We start from the raw sequence: 24,517 nt of genomic DNA, 5'->3' as shown, positions 1-24,517 counted from the left end.
TTTAATTTGTAAATACTTGCAAACTGTTGATCCTTAAATGATTTCCAAATGGATCAAATTGCTCATTTCATATTAATTCTTCTTCCTGTGTGAATTAAGCAAGACTTCCCAACAGCAGTATGATGTGTTGCTACTTGCCATCGTTCTGTGCAATCTTCTGTAGGTGTCTGTTAGTCTAGTGAGTTTATTTCTTTGCTCAAGGATTTCTTTTGATTTTGTTAATTTTGTTTTATTTATGTGTATGTTTCTCCATGTGTCTATCCTTTTGTGTTGGTATCTACAGAGGAAGCCATCAAATATTCTGCAGTACTAGATGCAGTGGGTGTGAGCTGCCTACTGGGAATGCTAGGGACTGGAATTTGGTTACTTTGCAAGATCATTGTGTGGTATCAATTCCTGTGTCACCCCTCCAGCTCTGATCAAGCGTTTCATATAAAAAATTCATTTACTATCAATTGTTGAAAGTGCAACACTATTCATAATAACAGTTTCCTATGCCTTTTAAAAAGTGTTCCAATATGTTGGGCTCCTGTGTAAGTGTATAATCCTTTATAAATATTGTAGGCCCTAACAGAAAACATAGCTTTTTAAAATGCCCCTCGCTGTATATAAATTACTTTTTGTTTATGATCATTTTCTTTAACAGTAATTAAATCATTTTTCTTATCACGTTATTGGTTGTGGTTTGCATTTTCTAATTTGGTTTATCCTTCTACTTCCAACTTAGTTGTATCTTTATTTCTACTGACTGTTCTATGTATCCTATACACAGAATGAGTAACTTAACAATTGAAACATCTAATAACATCTGTATCTTGATTAACCATTCAATCTACTCATACATAATGTTATTAATATAGTTATTGGTTTAATATATTTGAAGATTCTGTGAATATTCGAAAACAATGGATTTTCTAGATTCTTACTTTTGTGTCCTTTTTAGTGTGGGTTTGAAATATTGTTTAAAGGATGTGATCCTCAGAATTTTTAATTTTGATTTCTACCCATGTCTGTTTTTGAAATATCTTCTTGAACAATAGTTTGATAACTGTTGTGCATTCTCTTTCTCTCCCTCTTTTCCTTTCTATCCTCATATAAACTGCCAATCTGATGTTTTTTTTAATTTATTTATTTATTAAGGATTTCTGCCTCCTCCCCGCAACCGCCTCCCATTTCCCTCCCCCTCCCCCGATCAAGTCACCCTCCCTCATCTGCTCCAAGAGCAATCAGGGTTCCCTGACCTGTGGGAAGCCCAAGGACCGCCCACCTCTATCCAGGTCTCCTAAGGTGAGCATCCAAACTGCCTAGGCTCCCACAAAGCCAGTACGTGCAGTAGGATCAAAAACCCACTGCGATTGTTCTTGAGTTCTCAGTATTCCTCATTGTCCTCTATGTTCAGCTAGTCCGGATTTGTCCCATGCTTTTCCAGACCCAGGCCAGCTGGCCTTGGTGAGTTCCCGATAGAACATCCCCATTTTCTCAGTGTGTGGGTGCACCCCTCGCGGTCCTGAGTTCCTTGCTCGTGCTCCGTCTCCTTCTGCTCCTGATTTGGACCTTGAGATTTCTGTCCCGTGCTCCTCTGTCTCTGTCTCCTTTCATCGCCTGATGAAGGTTAATATTCATGAGGATGCCTATGTGTTTGTCTTTGGGTTCACCTTCTTACTTAGCTTCTCTAGGAACATGCATTATAAGCCCAATGTCCTTTATTTATGGCTAGAAACCAAATATGAGTGAGTACATCCCATGTTCCTCTTTTTGGGTCTGGCATACCTCACTCAGGATAGTGTTTTCTATTTCCATCCATTTGTATGCAAAATTCAAGAAGTCCTTGTTTTTTACTGCTGAGTAATACTCTAATATGTATATATTCCATACTTTCTTCATCCATTCTTCCATTGAAGGGCATCTAGGTTGTTTCCAGGTTCTGGCTATTACAAACAATGCTGCTATGAACATAGTTGAGCATATACTTTTGTTGTATGATAGGGCCTCTCTTGTTTTTGATATGCTGCTTTTGGTCACATGACTGGCTATTAGATTGCAAAACTTCCAAGGTGATTGCTAAATTCTTTACTACTAATAACATGAGACCTGAAATACTGGACAACCTGGAGTTGTATACACCTTTGCAAATACAGGGTTTTACTCGCTGAGGTGGTTTGGACACTTAACAACTATTTGGAGTTCTAATGAGAGATACCTTCTGGCCCGCCTTTGGATTCTGACTGTGAATCTCATGTTGCTGATGGTTTCCTCACCATTAACATCTGTATGATTTTCAACAATACACATAGGGACGGACTCACCCACACTCTGTACCTAATAAAGCCTGTCCCCCTTAGTATGTACTGTGCAGAACTGAATCTGTGTAGCCTTTCCCTTCCTGTGAGTAATACACATGCCCTACCACAATGTGATGGCTATCAGCCTCTGTTTCATTTAGAGTCTAGAAGTGGGTCTTGGAGTGAGAACTAAACTGCTATTACAGACCAGTATTTCTGCGGTAGAGTGACACTGGGCTTAGAATTAATTGTCACACTGTAGCTACTCACAGAGTTTCTGCCTGTTAGAGTGAAGGGTTTGTGTACACTGCAGACAGTTTATACTTGATCAGATGTCATAGATTTTCTTAAATAAAGCACTTGCTCTGTATGCCTGAATATAATGTCTAGAGATTTTAAACAATGGTGTGTGTGTGTGTGTGTGTATTTGTGTGATTTATAAAGTAACTTCCATTCATGAATAAAAAGATATTTTACTGGTGAGAGAATACCATGGAACAGTTCACATACAATTCTATTTATCTAATTGTATCTTTACAAAATATTGAAGTCCAATTCTAAAATTTGTACATAAAGAAATTTCAAATTTAGGCAATGAATAAAAAGTGACTGTGTTGATAAAATATTTGTTCCCATAAGTTATAACATTTAGCAAGTGGTACTTAATACACTGAATTACATTATCTAATAACTTATTATTCAAATTAAAAGATAATGTTAGGGAAAAGTTTTAGTCAAACACTAAATAGAAAAATTATGATTTAATAATATTTTTAAAAATTTATTCTTCCACCAATACAGAATACTTTATTTATATTTTATTTGTTTGGCAATTATACACAGTCATTTTATTAACATTATAGTCAACTATTTCTTATTTTAATTATGCTATGGTTTATCTATGATTTGAATTTGTATTCCAAGGTTCACATGTTAGAATTCTGCCCTCCTTACATAGCAGTAAATAGTAGGAGATTAGGAAGGCAAGGAAATGGGAGTGACTGTTTACCCCCTGGAATCCCATCCTTCAGACGGGATTAATGTAGTTCTGCAGAGGTACCAGTTAATCCCCATGATGGTGTTTATGAAGAAGCAAACATGATTTCTCTGGTTTCTGGTCTCAAAATGTGATCTGTTCCATGTGTGCTCTTAGTGTTGACCACCATGTGGTGATGTCATCCATCTGGAGCCATCATCACGTCTAAGTAGATGATTGTACTGTGCTTTGGAACTCAAGACTCTGAGTTAAACAAAGCTCTTTTCCCCACAAGCAGTGTCAAATGGTCATCCTTAAAACAAGAACTTGGTTAACTCATGTGACATCCATTAAAGTTTCATAAAAGTTAAAGAGATATTTAATGTAATTAACAATTAAAATTTTGAAGTATATTGAATATTGGAAATAAGTAGGTATTCTTCATATCAATATTATAGTCTTACTCTCTCGATATTCTGACTTTTTTTTAATAGTAACCTTAATATTTCTTCCAACTTCCAACACTGGAATATTAACTCAAGACCTTGCTTCTCTACTCCAAGTAAAGATATCACAGCAACATTTGTACATCAATGTTTGCTGCATCATTATTCATAATGGCTAAGTTATAGAACCAATCTAGGTGCCTATCCGTGGAGAAATTGGTAAATAAAATGTGTGTGTGCATCTGTATACATGCAGAGAGAGAGAAAGAGAGAGAGAGAGAGAGAGAGAGAGAGAGAGAGAGAGAAAATTGGGTGGAAGAGTGTCAGTGAGACATTGGATATTGGATCTGGGAGTAGTTTGGGAGGGAATAAGTGAAATAAAAAACTCAAAGGATTTATTTTTAAAGAGTAGAATCAGAAAAGAGGAAGGAAGAACATTATGGGTTTGGGAGGAGACAAATGAGATGAGTAGCAGGAGAAGTGGAATTGTGGGCTCAATATACAATGCATACTCATAAGTCATAGGACAATGGTCTTTTTATTTTAGTTTAGTTTTTGATACAGTGTTTTTCTGTAGCTTTGGAGAATGTCTTGGAACTAGCTCTTTCAGACCAGGATGGCCTGGAAAAGACAATGTTCTTATCATGCAGTACCATGTACAAAGAATATAAACTATAAAACAACCTATATTTTGTAGGCTGTGGTGACACATGCCTGTAATCCCAACACTTGAAAGACAGAAAGAGGAAAGCTGGAAGTTCAAAACTGCACTTGTTACCCCAGAATGTTCGAGGCAAGCCTATGATATAAGAGGCCCTACCCTATCTTACACTGCTCCACCCTCCTTCCATAGGATCCTGCTATTTGTTGACACAGGACTTAAGTTATTTCACTTGAAATTTGGATTGTTATTCAAACCTATAAGTGCTTCTTAATCCATCTTTCACTTGGACAGATAGCATACAGCCCCATAAAATGTAGATGAAAATGTAAGTTAAGAAGCATATATTTAAAATATTCTCCTTTGGTCTCAGCAATATTTACTACCCTAAGTTCAGTTCTCGACAGAAGCATATAATTAAATGGCACTTTCATATTTTGAATGACAATATCATATTATATTCAGAAAAATGACAGCAAAATGTAGACCATTCACTTTGTGAATTCAAGGTTCTTTATATGAATGAACATTTCACAAAATGCTGGAAAAAGAGAAGCAGATGAAACAGCTGCACAGTCCTGGTGAATTATGCTGCACGAAGAATTAAAATTTTAATGTTAACTAAGAAAAACTGTAGAAGCGAATATAGTCTAAAGAGGAACACTGTCAAAGATTCTCTTTGAGGTGGAATGCCAGACAATTCAAGCCAGTGTCACATAGTTCTACGTTTGCATTTTATTTAAATTAAAATAAAGTCTTACATCTTAGCTTTAGCTGCATAACAAAATGCTGAGAATCTTGTCCAATTCCTTAGGCCTACATCTGTATCTACTGAGATCCAATTGCAAATATATATGCCATAGTGTTTTGACATGTTATTCAACTAAAGCCTAAAGTAAGTAAAGGGATAGATAGATAAGTGATGAAATGAATAAAAATAAAAGCAACATCAGTAGCTCCAGAGCTTCTTTTCCAGAAGCACTTTCATTAAAAATTAAAACAGATATGGTTTAGTTAGAAGTAGAACAAGATGTATCAACAAAATAGGCTGACCTCATTAGGGTCATATATATATATATATATATATATATATATGTTTAAATAACATGATTCACTCCTGGTATGAAAAGGAAATACTTATTCCAATTTTTAAAAATTATTTTTATGTTATATATACATATAAAAGACTTTGCTTATACTTACTCTATTACCCCCTCCCAGCTCTCACCATTTTCCCACATCCTCTCGTCTGACTTTGATAGCTAGTTTTCCCCAGTGTTTTAAGGATAGGTCTCTAGAGACCTGTGATAGAGTCAAGTACTTTATTTCTCAAGTTTCTTCCATATGGCAAAGTCTGCATTATTCTCAGTTGTAGATCACAATTCTGGGTTATTGCTCAAACACGGACAAACATTTCCTCCATCTGTACCAATGATGATTTCTGAGACTTATGCAATTGTGCACTTCTGGTAGACTTATTCTTGTTTTATCCATTTGTTGGAATTCATCATTACAGAATTTACAATAATCAGTATATGAAACTGTAGATTTCTTAAGACTTTAACTTCTGATTATACATATTTTGCCTGTACTCATGGAATGTAATTTCTAAGTAATACATTTCAAAGTAAAATAATTTAATTAAATATTTTATTCAACAATTTAATTAATATTTGCAATTTACCACTTATTAATTTTGTAATTTGATTCAACTATTAACTCCCATGGAACACTGCAATCTTCACATTGGTAAAAAATGAAAAACAGGTAAAATTGCCAGAGCTCACAGAAGTGAATTTGTTCCACCTTGACCAAAGGTCAGTGAGTTCAGGCCTAGTCTTGCACCTTTAAGGTATTGATAGGAGGTTTGAACCAAGGTGTGGCTACTAACAGGATGTTTTACCTAGGGTGTGGTTACTTGATGATTTGGGTATTTGAAGAGATGATTACTTTTTAGTGCCTTGTACCTTGGCAAAGGTATCTTCTCCCTCCTCTTTGGATTGGAGTACTAAAACCTCATGAGAAATAAGCATGGGCAGATTCAATATACACTGAATTGCCTTCCCAACCCTTTTCTGTGTCTCTGTCTGTTTCTTCTGTGTCTCTGTTTTCTTAAGCCCAACATTTCTAATCTATACATCTCTACCTTGGACTCATTGAGGCTGAAACTCTACATAAAATGACCCCATCTTTCTACTTTGTAAGTATTCCTGTTAACAATATTGCAGCATTCATATTTTTACTTTGGCAACAGACAACTGTAATCACATGATTTAGAATATACCAGAACTAATGCTTTTTTTCATAAAATATATGAAATTCATAAGCATTTTTCATCATGCTCAAATTAGAACTTTTGGACAAGTATTAGCTTCCTTGACAATAGCTGAGTCAGCTTAGTAGTAACCAGAATGCATTTTTTGCATGAAAAATCTATCAAAACTGATGCAAAGATATTGCCACAATCCTTTTCAGATTAAAGAATCTTGCTATTTAGTTTTTTTTTAACTTTCTTTTTTTTGAGAAAAAAACAATTTCCGCCTCCTCCCAGCCTCCCACTCCCCCCCCCACTCCTCTCCCCGTTCCCCCACTCTTCTCCCTCTCCCCCCACTCCTCTCCCCCTCCCTCTCAAGTCTGAAGAGCAGTCAGGGTTCCCTGCCCTGTGGAAAGTCCAAAGTCCTCCCCCCTCCATCCTGGTCTAGGAGGGTGAACATCCAAACTGGCTAGGCTCCCACACAGCCAGAACATGAAGTAGGATCAAAACCCAGTGCCATTTGTCCTTGGCTTCTCAGCAGCCCTCATTGTCCACCATATTCAGAGAGTCCGGTTTTATCCCCTGCTTTTTCAGTCTCAGTCCAGCTGGCCTTGGTGAGCTCCCAATAGATCAGCCCCACCGTCTCCGTGGGTGGGTGCACCCCTCTTGGTCCTGACTTGAGATCCAGCTGGTATATACCTTCTTGTACTCTTCCCTGGTGTGTCAATATAAAGTTACAAAACCACAGTATAAATATGTCACTGCACTCTAGTATAAGAAGAAATTTAGCTACATGGAGAGTCTGATTCATGACTCAATAACAGAGGGAAGCATTTAAAGCAACTGGATTCCAGCAAGGAATTTTAGAGCACTCCAATGACAAAAAAGGGAGGGAGCAGAGGCTATGGGGGTAGTAAAGAGAGCAAAGAGGGGAAGGTAGAAAACCACAGGTTCTGGTCGTAGTTTGAGTTCAGGGGAGTTGTAAGTCTTCATGTACAGTCTCGTCAAATGCAATACAAAGAACAAAACAATATTAACACAGAAAGCCCTCCTCTGCTTCTCACTTCTACCACTGTTGTCTGACACACACACACACACACACACACACACACACACACACACACACACACACACACGATGCATTCACCATCAGTTTTATAATTTTTTTTTACTCTAGCTTGGTGTGGGAAGTCCTTCTGTATATATGTTGCTTTCGTTGGTTAATGAATAACTATGCTTTGGCCTACAAAAGGGCAGAATAGAGAAAAGTGAGAATTCCAAACCTAAGCTATTGGTGAAGCACTGTTGTGATTAATATAGTTTCTTGTGTGATTATTTTGGGTCTGGTCAGTCAGAAAATGAATGAGCAGTCTCCCTCTACATAGGTTCACTTTGATAATAATATTCCCTAAAATTTTGGTCACAGACCTCTACACTATACAGCATGTGTAATGTTGTTTTTATGTTTTATGGAGCTATATATTTTTTCATTACCCTCCCTTTCTCTCTCTTCTCCCTTCTCATATAGTACCCACTCTCCTAATTCACTTGGGAAATTTGTCTTTTTCTAGTTCCCATGTAGATTTGACCATGTATTTCTCTCTTAGAGTATTCTTTGTCTAGTTTTTCAGGGATTGTGAATTATAACCTTATTTTTCTTTGATTTATGTCTAAAAGCCACTTATGAGTGGGTAATATTATGTTTTTCTTTCTGGATCTGTATTACCTTACACATTATGATGTCTTCTAGCTCCATTTGTTTTCCTGAGAATTTCAAGATGCCATTTTTAAACTGTGTAGTACTCCACTGTCCAAATGTATCACATTTCCTTTATCCATTCTTTGGTCAAGGGACATTTGGGTTGATTGTGTGTTCTCGTTATTAAAAATAATGCTGCTATCAACATAGTTGAGCACATGTCCTTGTGGTATGACTGAGCATCTTTGGCTATAACCGCAAAAGTGGTGGTGCTGGGTCTCGAGGTAGAGTGTTTCCTAATTTTTTGAGAAATCACCTTACTGATTTCCAAAGCAGCTGTACCAGTTTATACTCTAACGGCAATAAAGGAGAGTTCCTCTTACTCATACCGTGTAAGCTATCAGTGTTTCTAACCTTGGCCATCCACACATTATGAACACCTAATTTCTGACAAAGCAAAAAATATAAAAAGGAAAAAAGAAAGCATATTTTAAAAATGTGCTTGGCATAACTGAATATCAACATGTAAAAGAATGAAAATAGATCTGTATCTATCACCATGCAAAAATCTCAAGTCCGAATAGATCAAAGACCTCATCATAAAACCAACCACACTAAGCCTCATAGAATAGAAAGTGAGAAGTACACTTGAACACATTGTCACAGGAGACCACTTCTTAAATATAACACCAGAAGACAATAGCATTCTGTTAATAGTAACAAAGAAAGACCAGTAGAGTTTTATTAGAGTCATTAAGTTTTCACTCTGAGGATAATTATTTAGCAAATAAAATTTAGCTTTTCAACAAAAATCTGTAATTTTTATAAATTGTTGAACATAGTCTCATAAGTTTTCAGTTTCTTTTGGTAGTATGTTTGACCTTTAGAATAAACTCATTTAAGATGCTGCCTTAATTTATCTATTAACTTTGTAACAATTGATAGTAATATAAAAGCTTCAAGAAATGGGTTAAGTACGGTAGATTTTTTTAAAACTTTTTCTGACTCATGCACATATGAATTTTTATTTGTTGCACCGACTAACTTAAGTTTATTTAAATTCATTGTTGCAACTTGACTTACAAGAAAAACATCATAGAATATTTTAAAGTCTTATTACTGTGAAAATGTATGCAAACTCCTATGGAAATGTAGACACAACTTTCCCTTCATCTGTAATGATTCATATTTCATGAGAAATGCAGGCTGGACCGCATTGTCAAGTATATATTGCCTCTCTAGGGTAGTCATTTTGCAAACCACTTTGATGACATTTCATAGAACAAATCCTGGTGTTAATTTAACGCTTCAAATGACTTAGGAATTTTACAGAGTACAGTTAGGTCTAGACATAAAATATTCCTACTTATTCTATGAAAGTGGAGGAGACAAGGTAGGGAGTTTTTCAAGGGTTATGAATTAAAGAAGGATTTAAAAAATGTTCAAGTTATTAAGTCATTTGACTCAATTTAATGGCATATCAATGAGAGGTACAATACAAATTTTCAATACATATCAGTATTACTACATATGGAATATTAATTCTTCATTCTAAATTATAATTATAGCTTTGAACACAAATAATAAAATAGATAACTGCAAAATGGAAACCCGTTTGTCCTGAATATTTTTCCCAAGTGATTTTTGGAACATTTTATGCAGTATAATTTTTTTCTTTTTCCTCAAGTGGGGAAGGAAAAGCTCTAAAGATTATCACATTAAAACACATATGGCGTAGGACCTCTTTTTACTTACCAAAACTATTTTTGACAGGAGAGGGAAAGGCTTGGAATCTGAGAGGGCGAGTTGACAAGTCACTTTTAAGTTCTAGTACATTGATTGATTCCATAAAACTAGCGAACTCTTTAAACGTTACATTCTATTCCCTTATCTCCTTGTAGACTTCTCCAGATGGCACCCAGCAAAAGAGGGATGCCATCAATCATTCTCTGTCTTGCCCAGCACTTTTCCTGTCCCACTTTTTTGTGCTTTTCAGTGCCATTTGCCACTGTGGCAGCTCCACAGATCCATTTGCTAAAACAGTCAGCAGCAGTAGCTTGGTTTGCTTAATCGGTTGGCCCAAGCTTCAGTCTCTCTCAAGAAAAATCAGGTACAAAAAATTTTGTCCACATGTTCATATAAATAAGTAAATGTTTTATGAAAGGGGCTTTTCAAAAGCAGATATAGGTCTCCATTCAGTATGAGAGTTTGTTGTATACAATTCTATTCCCTGGTATATTTTCTGGGCATCTCGTCTCCATGCAACTTCAATGGGTAACTTGAGTCAATAAACTCTTGCGTGTAGAAATCTCACTAGCATTCTGAATTAAGTTCAAATGTGTCATGTAGTGGCCTTTCTGACAGTTTCCTGTCAGTAACTTGACAAGTTGCTTTGATTGTCTGAATTACAAATGGGATTTGTGCCAAAAGGGCTCTTCCAAAAAAACAGTTGCAGTCCACATATTAGATGAGAGGAAGCTAAAAATTCAAAGGTAACAGCAATAAAACTCATTAGGTTAATACAAGTCTAAACTCTTGAATACTTTTAGTTGGTTTTTAAAACCCTAGTCTATCTGACTGAACAGATGCTATTTAGGAATGTTAGTATACCAAAGTTGAAAAACATTATGACCACAGAATGCTAATCATGTTGGTTGGAATTGAGAGTAAACTTCATTTCAATTCGAGCAAAGATACCCCCAGATCATTGGCAACTATAGTGAGATGCATTGTATAACCTGTTCCTTTTGTAGATGGTCCATTTAATTCAATAGGAACAAGGCTGTTTGCATTCAGGGTTCTACTATATTTTTGTTCTGTGGACTAGAAAATGAATTATGTGTTTTCATGCCTATCACAAGGTTCATGGTTGAGACCCTTAGAGCAAAAGATAGATTAGCAAGAAAACGCACATAAATTTACTTAATAAGTTTTATTTGTGATAGGAGCCTTAAAAAAAGAAGACAGTAGAGTCAAGGAAGTCTGTGGTGTGTGTGTGTGTGTGTGTGTGTCTGTGAAAAATTGCAGTAGCAGAGTCTTTTCCATGTGGGTCCCAAGAAGTGAACTCAAGTTTTGGCGATGATAGCACTGTACTTATCCAATAAACCATCTTGCTGGCTCAGAAAGTTTCTTTTTATAGACAGTCCATCAGAAGTGTGATACTGGGAGGAGAAGAAATGATATCACAACACTAATATGGGGGATTTGACATAGTCTTTCTTTAAAATATACAGTATGCAGATGACACCTTATTCCCCCTGGGTAATAGACAAGTGAAAAAGTCCCTGCCATGCAAGAGTAAGAGAATTTGGGGATGAACGAGGCAGGACTACAGAGAATGTCTTCTTCTGTTTAAGATTAATTTCAGAGAAGAAAGAAGCAAGAGTAATAATTCTTTGCAAGAGCGTGAGACCATTTGTGGTTCAGGTTAAAACATGGGAAAATGAATAGTTTTCCTTTTTTAGGTTCTTTTGAGAATTTTAAATGCATATATGATTGTTCTTGAAAGCAAGGATTTTTTTAAAAGAAAACAAAAGTATATGTGGGTAAGTGAATACATGAATGAATGAATGAATGAATGAATAAAATTAGCTCAGTTTCTATCCCAACTCCCATACACAGTACTCTTGGGTATCACCATCAGCAGTGTATTAGGCACAGATTTGTCTCATCTACCACTCTGATTTGGCAGAAAGTCAGTAGATATTAGTGAATTACTATGAGGATGTATCTTCCCGTTACAGGCCCAGTGGAGTCAGACATCAACTAGAAAATTCTGAGTGAAGGCTTAACAGCTAAGATATAGAGAGGCACTACCAACTTGCATGCTATAATAATACTAGGATATCAATAATATTTTTATTTTTACTATTTATTTTTTTGTTTTCAATACATCCGGATCACCATTCCCCCTCGTTCCACCTTTCCCAAACCCCGCCACACCCACTTGCCCTCTAGCCCAGATTCACTCTCCCCCTGCTTCCTTTCAGAAAACAGCAGGTCTATTGTGAGTATCTACCAACCATGGCTTAAGAAAATATAAGAAGATTTGGCATAAATCCTCATATCAATATTGGGCAAGGTAACTCAGTAGCGGAAAGAATGATAAGATGGGGGAAAAGAGTCAGAGATACTATCACTCATGCTGTTATGAGTTTCACAAGAACACTAAGTTAGCAGTCACACTCTATGTAAAGGACCTAATACAAACCCATGCAATATTCATGATTGCATCTTCGGTTTCTGTGAGCCCTAATGAGCCTTCCTCATGTCTTTGACCTCTCTGCTCCTGCATTTCTTCCTCGCCTTCTTCCACGAGGTTGCCTGAGCACCAAGGGGAGGGAACGAATGGAGATCTCCAATTTGGGCTCTCTCTCTCTCTCTCTCTCTCTCTCTCTCTCTCTCTCTGACTGATGTTTGTGCATCTTTCTCTCTACCTGCTCCCATCAACTGCCAGCAGAAGCCTCTCTGACCCTGACCCAAGTAGTCGACATTCTGTGATTATAGCAGAATATCATTTGGAATCATTTGATGACTTTTATTTTCTACCCTAGGTCTCTGGGATAACCGGCCTCTACTACCTGGTCATCCAGGCAGTGTCCAGCACGGTCTTCCTCTTGAGGAGTGCTCCCATTTGATGAATGGGTCTCAAGTTAGATCAGTCATTGGTTGGCCACTCCCATTTATGTACCTCCATTGCCCCAGGAAATCTTGCAGGGATTATAGGTTGTGTAGCTCCAAGGTTTTGTGGCTGTGTTGGTGTCCCTGTCCCACTACTAGAAGCTTTGCCTAGTTACAGAAGATGATCACTTCAGGCTGTGTTTTCTCCATTCCTAGTCCTTGCCAGAGTTGTCCTCATATGCTGGGAGATTCTAACACACTAAGTTTCCACAACAACCTCCCCTTCATTTTTCCCCAATTCTAGTTTTCTCTTCCCATATTCTCTCCCTCCATCTCTCCCCACCCACCTGGTTCCTCCTGTTCCAATTCCCATGTACCCCCAGTTCACCCACAAAATATATTCAATTTCCCCATCTCAGGGAGATTTACATATCCCCTTTTAGCCCTCATTGTACCTTAGCAACTTTTGTAGTATGACTCTTATTTACTTAACAGCTAGGATCCAATTATAAGTGGGTTTAAACCATGTTTGTCTTTCTGGGTCTTAATTACCTCACTTGGGATAATATTTTTATAGTTTCATCTCATTTCTTAAAAATTTCAAGATGTCATTTTTTAAATAGCTGAATAATACTCCCTTTTGTAAATGTACCACATTTTCTCTATCCATTCTTTGGCTGAAGGACATCTAGGACATTTCAGTTTCTGTCTAATATTAACAGAGCCACTATAAACATATTTGAGCAAGGGTCTTTGTGGTATGATGGACCTTCCTTTTTCTTGCAGTCTTTTTTTTTATTGAAAAAAATTTCCTCCTCCTCCCAGCCTCCCATTTCCCTCCCCCTCCCCCCACTCCTCTCCCCCTCCCTCTCCAGTCCAAAGACCTGTCAGGGTTCCCTGCCCTGTGGGAAGTCCAAGGTCCTCCCCTCTCCATCCATGTCTAAGAAGGTGAGCATCCAGACTAGTTAGGCTCCCACATCAAGGTCACATCAAAATTCTTCACAGATCTTGAGAAGACAATAATCAACTTTATATGGAAAAATGAAAAACCCTGGACCTTCCTTTTTAACACTAAGTGTATTAAGTCATAAATCGCAGCATTAACATTGAGGCCCTATGATATTTTTCCCACATAGAATTTCCTGTTGAATTTATAACAAAACAAAATCATTAAAAATGAAGTGAACTGAAAATATACTTGAACTCCTATAAAAACAGACTTCAAGTTTGATGGAATTTATGAAGTTCATATCAGTTTGCATATATACTCAAAATTAAAGAGACTTGACGACTCTACAGTGTGTTTAAAAATGCAATAACATCCTTGGAACACCTCTGTATGGTAGAATTTTATATGTGACAACCTGACAGCTTAGAAAATAGAAGAATTCAGCCCAAGGTCTCCAAGGCAAGCAAATGGTTTCCAACACAAAGACTGATTTGATGCAACCCCTTGCATTTCCATGTAACAAAGAACTGCTAAGAACTGCTCATTCAGCGTCACAACAGCTATTCACCTATTGTGATGTTTCCAGGTAAGTGATGTTATTACTAAGAAAATCCCTTCTTTTGGAGCTGAAGAAATATCTTAGATTTCATCAGTGTTAATAAAGTATGTGAGAGAGAATCAATGTAAGTTAGGAAACAACCTAAATAGGTAGGGTTAAAAAGAATTGATCTGGATCATTATTATAAATATTTTTATTTATATGCTTGATTTTGACTATTCTGTTTTTCTGAATAGCTTGTTTAAAACTTTACATATTTCATTGCTTGGAAGAAAAAACACTCAGAATCCTTGTGTCTGCAGGTAGCTGGCCTTGGAGAACACAATCAAGACCTTAGTTGTTGCATGAGATCCTGAATGCCACCTCAGATAGTCAATTAAAATATAATGAACAATTATCATATATTTTTTCTCTTCTATTTTTTATCCCTTCCTGCTGAAAATGAGGCATTTAAAGCTGATGTCTCAGTGTAAAAATGGGTATGCTTAGAAGAATTGGTAGAAAATCTGAAATCTTTTCCAAGAAGAGAACATTCAAGGCTGATCCAGTATTTCAATCCCTGGGGCGGGGGGATAAAATGATAGTTTGCATCATTTCTGAAGTGTGAAATGAGAGATGTGTCTTTGGCAGTGTTTATGTCTCTAACCACATGAAGGATAGCAAGGGTTCTTCTTCTAATGTAAAACAAGAAGCTGGTGTGATTTCAGAAAACTCACACCCTGAGAAAAAGACTGAAAGATGTAATTTTTGAGTTGTGGGCCATTCATCTATTAGTTTACTTTCTCTTTTGTGTATTTTCAGGGTCTACCATGTAAAACTCTTAAGAAAAACAAATATGCTCCCTGCGTATTCCTTAGCCTTTCACCAGCCGAGACAAACTCCAGGGAAAATAATGATGACGGGTGTTGTGCTTCACAATAAGAAAGCATTATTGCCAATAATAGACCACACAGAATGGACAGAGGGTGGAATCACTCTTTGCAACAGTCAGGTGATAATCTCTCTGTGAGTTTTCCTAGGTAAAAGATAATCTTATACACAACTCAAATATGTCTTTTCACCACTCCCCTTTTTGTTTCTTCCAATTCCATGACCCCTTTTTAATTGGTGATGATTGTGGCTGGAGATGGCTCAAAGATTAAGAGCCTTGGCTACTCTCTTCCAGAACCCAGGCTTGCATTCCAACACTGAATCTCAGCTCACAACTGTCTATAACTCGACTTCCAGGCATCTGACAGCCTCTGCTGGTTTCCATGGACACCAGACACACATTTGTTGTATAGACATAAACATACATACAGGTTAAACAACCATTTGCATAAAATTCATAAGTTTTTGCTGACTTGCGATGAAAACATGCATGAATTTTGATGTTAAGAAAAGCAGAGGATACATTATGAATGTAACCTCTGAAATTTCTAGAAGAGAGTCTCATATCAAAGTCTCTAATCAACTGGCTCTTAAAATCTTTTTGAACACTCAGTCCTTGAAACTATACGTAAAAGGACTATTGGTTGGCTAATTCCACAAGTTCTGTGTTAGTGGAGGCTGCTTGTTAGTTCCCAGCTGCTCAACACCGAAATAGTCACACAGAAACCATATTATTTAAATCACTGCTTGGCCACTTACTTAAGCATATTTCTATCTAACACTTACATCTTAATTTAACCAATCTCCATTAATCTGTCCATCACCACGAGGTTGTGACCTACCAGCAAGGTTTCAGAGTGTCTGTCTGGGGCAGAGGCTGCATGACTTCTGCTTGACTCCACCTCCTTTCTGCCAGCATTCAGTGTTATTTTCCTTGCCTAGCTCTACTCTACCCTATCACAGGCCTAAGACAGTTTCTTTATTAACCAATGGTATTCACAGCATACAGAGGGGATTCTCACATCAGTTCTGCACCACCTCTGCCCCAGCACATCTTGAAGGCAGGACAGATTGTAGGTCAAGGGTTTCGTGGCTGCATTGGTGTCCAGATTTCTCTCTCCATAGCCTATAGAGTACCTTCTCATGGCAAAGAGACTAGAACATGAGTTTTTTGTCTTATCTTACTCTATCCCGTTTTATCCTGTTTGGGTACTTTCTCTTGGAAGTTGCTCTTTTCTGAAGAGGGAATGGAGGGTAATAAATCTGGGAAATGGTGAGGTATTGGGGATTTATAAGTCATGAAGGAAGGGGAAACTATGTGGGATTGTGTGAGAGTAGAATCTAATTTTAACCAAAAAAAGGAACACATCAAAAATATCAGAAAAATAACTTATTCCATATTTTTAAGAATTTTTTTGAAATGCTTTCTCTCTATACAAAAATACATAACCTATATGATAAATGTGCATATACACACATGCACACATATTATATATATATATAATATATATATACATATAATATATATGTATACATGATTAGTCCTTCTAAATGAGTAGCCTATTTATCTTCTTTTGCCAAAACAAACATTCAGTGTTACAGCAAATTTAGAAATGAAGTTTGACTGCAAAACACAGCAGCAAGTCATGTTAGATTAGCACTTACAAGAATATACAAAATAAAAAACAAAAGGAAATTTTAGTAAGCATAAGGAATCAGGCAAGAACCACTCCTATGCTAGTCTCCAAATCACAGAAAAGATATAAACAGAAAATATAAAGTACTAATTTCATTTCATTAGTTGTAACTTTAAAATATCATTGAGAGTAAACATTAATTCACCAGATATTGCAGATGATTAATGTAGAAAAGAAAAATCTACTTTCTAAACAACATCCCTGTATTTCCCAGCTCCCATCCATAGTCAACTTCCATAAGGAGATCACACTTGTGAAATTATTTGAGCTCTTGAATATTTTAGAATAAAAACTCCACACAACTTTGCATTTTGATGTCCTTTTCACTTGGGGATAGATCCACTTCTTTCACATTTTCACAAATATATGATAATGCTAAGCTGTTGGTATTACATTCATCTCAACCACAGAACCTTGGCAATTTTGGGACATTCCTAACTTTGAGAAGTGCTAAATCCAATTTCAGCTGCATATTTCATGGCCCATATCTTTCCCAAGGAAGGGAACACAGTAATTCCTCATGGCCGGATTATCATGAAATAATTCACATATGTAAAACTAGGCCTACGAAGCATATTAGAAGCAGTACTTTGGAATGAAGAAAGGAATAACCATATCTAGAAGACTGTAAATAAAACAAAATAACACAATTACTGAAACACAAAATAGCACAGAGAACACAGACAATATGAATTATCAAACACAGATCAAAATGCCAGCAATCCACATACACCTTTCTATAACTTTTAGCATTAATGACTTCATTTTCCTCAAATGGAAATTTATGGTTAAAATTATGCAAAGATACTTTGCTACTAGATTAAATGGGATGACATATATTTAGGAAATTTTTTGATCAAAATAATAATCAAATAACTGTGAAGAAAACAAATCATTCTTGTGAAAATTCCTTAATTTTTTCCTCAATATATGTTTAAATGAGTTGAAGCCCAAAGCCATAAGAAGCCACTGCCATTTCTGCAAACTTTGACCAAAATAAATCAACATTAGCAATAGAGCAATAAGCTTCATAGGAAGAACTTAAACACTTTGTTACTTGTTGCAGCCATATCGCTTCATAGCTTTTAATTTCTGAGCCATCTCTCCAGGCCCTTGTCTTCTTTACACATAGTCTTTTGAAAGAGAAAATTAGAAGACATTTTCTACTTTGTAAATTTTGAAATAAATAAATTATTCACGCTAATTTTATCTATCTTTTTCTGTTAGAATAGTTTATCTTCAAGTCTTTCAAATTAAAAAAGTATTCCCTATGTGTTTGGTTATTAGGGGCAATGCAATTTTAATAGTTTCAGTTATTAGAAGATGAGTTAGCTAGGGTCACATTGTATAACCTAGATTGTATCAGTAGAAGAGAAAAATGAGCAGGTGTAATTTGGGGAGAAAGGGGTGATGAAGTGAGGGGAGGAGGAATAGGAAGAGGGATGAGCAGGAAGCAAAAGAAGAAGTTAAAAAGAGGAGAAAGAAGTGCAGGAGAGAAATTGGAGAAAGGAGAAAAGAAATAAGAAATGGACAAAAGTTTTAAAGATATGTATTTTTTTCTCCTTAAATGAGAAATCTACAGCTGTCTTTTTATGAAAAGTATTTTGAAAATATCTACATTTTTTTCATTGTACCCAGTGTGCTGCACAGAATTATGGAAATGGGGGCATTCTTAAACCTTGTGAATCTGATTCCGCAGTCCTGTGCTTTTTCCATGGTAAAATTTCATGGATTTTAATACCATTAGCTTATTTTTATCAAATTTGAAGTGTTATAAATATATCCGTAGTAATCTGATATTATCATTGGCAGATGTGATTAATAAAAGCAAGATATAGTTTTTTCTCTGACATTTGAGATGTTGGAGTCTTTGAGAATTTAGTGGATTATGGCAAGGTTATGAGGCACAGCAACCTTCCAGGATTATTTGCAGCCAAGTTTGCGTTAATGCAGAGATAGCTCCCCTTCTTGTTAGGAGACAGAATATAGTGTAACTTGGTGAAAAAAAATAAAAGAATGGTGGAGAATATCTCATTACCAAATATTCTTTTATTATTCAGCGACTGCTCTTTTATTATGTAGTTAATTTTTAATATATATTCATGTGTAAACAAGGTTTTTTAAGAAGATAACCTCTCAAAGAATAAATTTTGCATTTTAAAGCATTTGAAAGGTTCTAAAATAGACCATAAGAAGAGCAATAATTTTTAGTGTGTACAACAATGATAAATCTTATCTAGTGAGCAATATGAAACCTCCTTGAAAATGGAGCAAAGGGATTAGATGTATTTTCTAAGGTTCATTTCTCCTCTGAAACTGAGCTGTTGTTCCCGGTCAAGCTACCCTATCTGTCTTAAAGACTCGTTATTTTCAATTGCAAAATAGCAAGTATGATAGGCTGTGCCTACAGAACAGAATTGCATATTGTTTAGGAGACTGCTGGACACCATTCTCATGGTAATCACAGTAAATAAAGTATGAGATAGTACGCAATAGAATATTGGCAGCGGAATATTCAGCAGTTCCTTAGGTTGTGGTCAAGATCAAGAGGGAGATAGACAAACCTGAAGCAGGGATGCCAGGGATGGCTTTATTGGCTGAACATGGTGCTTGTGCGTACTCTGTGTGCTCAAAATTCTGAACTCTGCTTTGTGACCCACATAGTGGAAGCTTCAGGAGTTTAACCCTGTGATTTCTTTGATTGGATCTAATGAATAAATTTGCAACTAATAGCCTTGAATAGTACCAACATTTGAAGAAAGATGCAGAAAGATTAATTAGGATGTAAATCTTTCTTTTTCTGTATAACTGAAGAAAGACAAATAAAATTCCACATTATATGACTCATTGTGCCATAATTTTAGTAACTGTAAAATTAGTTTATGCTAGGTTCTGGCTAATCAGGTCAATTTTTTGTTATATCTTTGATTGGTTAGAACCTAGTAAATTTTGTGCCAGAGACAGGTTGTTATACTTTTTTGATAAATGTCACCCATATTTATGTCTTCTGACTGACCATTTGGTATTGGATAATAGTTGGTGTGCTCCTACCTACAGAATATGATTTCTCCTACTTTCATCATTCCATAGTTGTATATAAGTCTTTTTGTTGAGGCCTCATTTTAAGACAACAAACCTCTACAAGACAGACATACCTTCATCACATCTTTAAATGGGGCTAACCAGACACTCTACATAACTTAAAGTGCACAGTTTCACTAGTGAATGAATCAGTGATTCCATGGTGTATATAACATCACATGCGATGGGAAATAAATCCTCAAATGAAAGAAATGCTATTCAGTTTCTCAGAACTCCCAACGTATCGTTAAATGCCGTAGAAACTTGGTGGAAGTTTTTAACTAGGGACCAAAGTTACATCCTTGTCCTCTCATAGGTTCAAAAGAAAGGAGAGGCAAGAATGAAAGACTATGTATATTTTCTAGATCAACACCTTCTTTATTTTGACCTCAAGATCTTCATTTGTCAAGTGAGCAATGGCATTATTTCCTTAGAAGTTCAGCAACATGTAACCAGCTGCTAATTCTCTATGACTTTCTCCTGTCCTTTCTTAAATCCTTTGCCATGAGTGAAACTGTAGATTACTTTTCCCACAGTCATTCTGAGGTTCTTCTCAGAGGAAACCTTGAATTCCAGATAATATGAAAATCCATGCATTGTTCTTTATGCATGTTTACAGGAGGGAGGTAGTCTATAGATATTTTTCTGCCAACTGTCTCACAAACATGCATTTATTTTCAGTCATTTCTTTCCTACTAAAACTGCCATTTTCAGATTTCTAAAATTCTTAAATAAGTTACAAAATATTTACATTATTTTCTTCATATGACTTTTGCTATAGATTCAAATGTTTGCCTAATATCTCACCTAAGGGATGGAAACATATTATTTAAGAATATTAACATAGTACCTGAAAGCCAAAATCTTAAATTTTGCATCACGTTAACAAATGTGCAAGTCATGAAAATGCTGGGAACTCTCAAAGCATTCTGAGAACAAACAGTAAACATTTATTCACAGTTCCATGTTTGTCCATCAGAGATCCTTGCTGCAATAGTAACATGTATCGCATACTCCGACATCATTGCAGCCTTGGATCTAAACTGTGCACACTTTGCATAATACACGTTGTCCCTCACTGAACATCAAGAACTCTTCCTGGAACACCTGGGATTAGGTTGGAGACTTGTAGTCATGTATCAATTTAGGCTTATTCTTAAATTGTGCTATATTAGAATGCTTGATTTAAAAAAAAATTGTGATTTGATTTTTTGGTTTTTGGTTGTTTGTTTCTGTTTTTGAGACAGGATTTCTCTCTGTAACAGCTCTGGCTGTCCCGGAAATCACTCAGTAAACTATGCTGACCTTGAACTCACTGAGATTCACCTGCCTCTTTTCTCAAGTGCTGTAATTAAAAGCACTTGCTACCATGCCTTGTCACTATTAGAATTTTTAACAGTATCATTTACTTAAAAATTAAATACACTTTGGTTTGGTATTAAGGCAGAATCTACAATAGTTTCTGATTTAGCTATATTTATGTATCAGTTTTCCTAGGTATTTATGCAGACTGGAGTCATGACAGACAAAAAATGTCACTCAGGTTTGAATATTATTAAAGATGGTTTGTATCCTGAAGTTGCAAATGTTGACAAGCTTTAATACTCTATGGAAAAATAAACAGACACCCATCTCATGAATATGCAGGTTTGGTTTTCACCTTTAATAAATAAAAGAAAAATTATAACAAACAATAGCTCTTAATTGACTTTGATGACTTATCATATGTAAATGTTTGTGTTTATATCTATCTTATGACATGCAAATATGTCTTGAATTCAAACCTGTTCATGAGTGGGAAATAGAATGATCTGTTTTAATAATTTCAATATAAGGAGAATATGGAAACAAAAGCATCTGTAGCATTTACTCAATGCCCCTTATAATTGAAAAATAGTTTTATTTGTATGTGTGCTTGGTAACCAGCGGAAAGTACGAAGATTTAGCTATGCTGTGCCTGGTCTGAGAACTGGATTCTCACATTAGCAGGAATCAAAAAATTCTACGCACAGAGAATAAGACCCTGCAGGGCCTCAGACGTCTTCTTGCCATCTGACAAATAGAAGAAAATGTCCCTTATAAACACCATTCCTCATCTCAAACAAGCTGTAGCATTTCATCCTCACCACATCACTAAGGCAGAGCTTGTATAGGTTACAGTAATCAATCAAAGTCTCTGTTAAAAAGTTATCTCTATTTTAACTACTCTAGAAATTCTCATTTGGGGGATTCAATTCACTGAGCCATATCAATCCATACTAATGCAGCCATAGTGACCTTTATTTTTATTTTCCTCTTTCAAAAATGCAATATAAACATAAATAAAAGAGAAAGCAATTCCCATGAAGTGAACTGTCTTTCTTCTTTCCTTTCTTGTCACCATTGATTGTGTGTGTGGATGTGTGTGTGTGCAATGTGCTTGAGAGCAATAGCTTGACAAAACTTACAGTCACTTTCTGTCATTGGTTGTTGTTGTGTGACAATGTATGTTTTGGGGGAAACACAACACATATATGTTCTCAACCCAGATAATAAACCCATTATAGATCAAAGTACAGACACCCCCAAAGTCCAGTTGGTGAACCAATAAGTTTTATTGGGGTTACTTATAGGAATATAGGTGAAATGTTACTTACAGAAGCAAAAATTACTCCAAGACAATTACATCACCAAAATCTCTCCCAAATCAAAAAGCTGGGTACCTGGAGCACACTGCACAGACTGCAGGTAGCTAGCAGGTTGGTGAGGTCCTTTCCAGGTGTCTCAGGTGGTCCAATCCTCTTCCAGGCAGCTGGGTTGGTCTTAGAGTCTTTTTTGATGCTTGGCTTCTCTGAATGTGACTCTTAGAAGTGTTTATTATCTACTCTTGGAAGGGAGCAACATTCTGAATTTGGCAAGGTACAGGGACTACCAGAAACTCTTTTGAATGATTTACATTTTGACTCAAACATGTTCAGTCTCACAGGAAGCTGATTCAAAGCAGCAGTCTAGCAGATGCACTACTACTATTCAACCTCTATCCTCCTGATAGGACTGAAGCTCTCATATCAAGCTGTGGAGAAACAAGGTAGAATTTATGAATACTGAATCCTCCATGCTTGATAACTCCTGAGAATTGGCCCAAAGCACCTCACCAAAGACGTATCATTTTCTAAGTCCAGACATTAGCTATATAACGTCCAGTTGACCTCAATATTAGAATAATCTTGAAGGCCATCCCAGCTTTGAAGTTGAGAGCTACACAACATTTGTATCATCGATTCGTCTTCCCTGTCTATTCTTATTTGTACATGACTGGACATATATTAATTCTGAAAGGATATACGTCTTCATAAACCTCAAAATCTGACCCAAAATAAATGTCACATGTAAACTCTTTAGATAGTGCTTGAGAAATAATGCCATTCTCCTATCCTGATACTTATCTCAGCAATTGTGTATTGCTTCCAATGGCAATAGAAATGTGTGTGTGTGTGTGTGTGTGTGTGGTGTGAATGTGTATGTGTGTGTGTCTGTGAGAGAGAGAGTGAGAGAGAGAGAGAGAGAGAGAGAGAGAGAGAGAGGGAGGGAGGGAGGAGAGAGAGACCATTATTCGAGTTTTTAAAAAACTGGTCTGATAGAAACTTTTCTAGGTTTCTTTAATTGCTTATTGAATTTAGAAGCATAGTTGGCTTCATGTTTTCTCTGTAGCATCCAAACTATAATGTGGCTCTAAAGTCTAGTAACATACAAATGAAATCATTTCTGTTGCCTGCCTTAAGGGTACATTTCTTTTACGGCTTCATGATTATTTTATTATTTTGAAAAACAATATTTTTTCTCCCTGCTATCAACAAAATTACTGATTAATAATCATATATATATATATATATATATATATATATATATATATATATATATGCCATTCTTTGATCTTAATTAGACTCCTATCACTCTTGGAAAAGTCATTTTCTATTAAACAGTAGGATGCTTGGGAGCATTGTCACATGTATAGTTCTAGCTCGGTAAAGACCAAAACAGCATGATCTGTTTCAGTGTAGAGATGGCTGAAAATTGACTGTTTCTAACTGCCATTTGTCACAGACTATTTTTGGAGTTCTTAGTTAAGGCATTGTGCATGCTAGGCAGGGTCCCAGTGCCTAAACTCCATCTCCAAGTAAATAAAGTTCATGATTCACCAGAAACTTTGATTCAATAGAAGTCAATTCAAATAAACTTCTGTAATAAAAAAAGAGTAGTTTGCTGAACTTCATTAGTTAAAAATGAAGTCAAGTCTATGTTGTCACCATTTCATTGTCAAAAGCAGATCACATTCTAATGAAAGTAAAATCTATTAACATAATGAAACAATAGTCTCTGAACTGTATTTTTTCATAAAAGTAACCTTGGAAATTGATTTTTGTCTTGATGTCTGAATGACTCA

Source organism: Microtus pennsylvanicus, chromosome 7 (assembly GCF_037038515.1).
Source record: "Microtus pennsylvanicus isolate mMicPen1 chromosome 7, mMicPen1.hap1, whole genome shotgun sequence".
Classification (NCBI taxonomy): domain Eukaryota; kingdom Metazoa; phylum Chordata; class Mammalia; order Rodentia; family Cricetidae; genus Microtus; species Microtus pennsylvanicus.
The sequence above is the reverse complement of the archived record's forward strand: the minus strand, read 5'-3'. Positions refer to the sequence as shown.